General features: G+C 43.1%; 1 protein-coding gene across 1 annotated transcript in view; it reads right to left on the bottom strand.

Moving 5' to 3' along the window:
* LOC102371355 (EF-hand calcium-binding domain-containing protein 6-like) overlaps window positions 1-1,584 on the bottom strand; it is a 123,597-nt gene that overhangs the window by 61,597 nt on the left and 60,416 nt on the right. The window lies entirely within an intron of this gene.

The following is a 1,584-nucleotide window of genomic DNA, read 5'->3' as shown; positions in this document are numbered from 1 at the left end:
GTACAAAACACAGTACTTGTTTGTTGCTTTGGTTTTCATCATCATTCTTTCCCAATTGACATCACTCAAGAAATTGCTTTCTTAGGGTGGTCCCTTGTGTCATAAACTTCATAGCAGTTTATTTTTAGAGAGTTCTAACTCATAAACACTTGAAGGTAGGAGGAAGCTGATTTTGTATAATTCTTTGTCCTGGGTCATATTGAAAAGTGCAGATTCAGCTACTTCTTGAATTTGCTCTCAGTCCCTGTTATTTTATTTTAATGGTTTCCAGCACATTTAGTTACATTTACATTTACATTTAATTCTGACACCAGTATTGCTGACTCGGTGCCAGCCTCCATATAAATGAAAACAAGACAATCCAGCAGCATGCTTTCCCCATGAAGACTATGAATCCTAACCTACTCAGCTGCTTTATAATTGTTTTCCAACTATTTAAGTTGGTCTAATAAAAGATATCAGATTCACCCAAAGAACCTTATCTGTCAATAAAGACCAGCACCCAGAGAATCTATTCACAGTCAACGAGTAAAACAATGGTGTGTAGGCCACTTGGAGCTACATTTCCAGTACACATGATTAAATTCAAGCAATAGTGGCAGCTGCAAAATACTGTACACAATACCTCCCCACTGACTTCGCCAGGACTCTATATGATGAAAAGGGTTCACCTGTAAGACTGAGGCCTTAGACAATATGCCTGCTTCAGTACTTAACCTTTAGAAGTCAGAAAAAACAGTCTTTAATAAATCATGGATACACTCCAAGCTAAACAAATTGTACAGAGAAAACATAGTTTGATTTGCTGACTGGAAGAAAGAAGAAGGAGTGAAATTATCATTTCAACTGGTGTTCAGGTACCCTCGTAATGGGAGCTATGTAAGATGAGACCAAGAGAGGGTATTGCTACTGCACACGGCAGTACTGTGCAGGTATCTGAACTAGCTCTTAATGAACTGACTCCAGCAGTGGAAGCTGTCACAACCCAGTGATTTTGGTGCCTCGGCACGATGGAATTTTCCTGTCACATGAGAGCCTCTTGCACAGCAAAGTTTTTTGTTGCAACAGAAAAACCCCGGTGCAAGAGAGTTCCCGCCATTTGAATGCAAATTTGTGTCCCGCTATTGGCCAGTTCTAAATTATTCCTACGTGGCGGCTAGTAATTGGCTTGCTAGCCGTTTAAAATTTTGTGAGACTTCCACCCAAGTTGGAGAACTTTGGGCACGCTGCAGAGTGCCTCTAAAGAGATCTGACTTGTGGCTGAGCTGATCGATAGACTGATCACCTATCGATTCTTCTCCCCGTCGCCGAGCGCAATCCTCGACGTACCCTTTCCCCGCCGGCTTAATTGGTAGACGGATTGACTGGCTTGAGCCTTGCCAGCTGGAACAACTCACATAGTTGTTCAAACGACCGGACCGTCTGCGTCGCGGCTACAAGCGGCATAAGTAAAGTTTTTGCCTCTCCATTCACCAGCCGCCCAGTGAATGAGTAATTTCTAAATCACCTCGAGTCGGCTCTGGCCGTCCGAGACATGGCGACGAGGATGGGATCTAAGGGCACGGTGATGGAGATGAACCTAAT

Source organism: Alligator sinensis, unplaced genomic scaffold (genome assembly GCF_000455745.1).
Source record: "Alligator sinensis unplaced genomic scaffold, ASM45574v1 scaffold528_1, whole genome shotgun sequence".
Taxonomy (NCBI): domain Eukaryota; kingdom Metazoa; phylum Chordata; order Crocodylia; family Alligatoridae; genus Alligator; species Alligator sinensis.
This window is presented reverse-complemented; position numbering and strand designations above follow the sequence as displayed.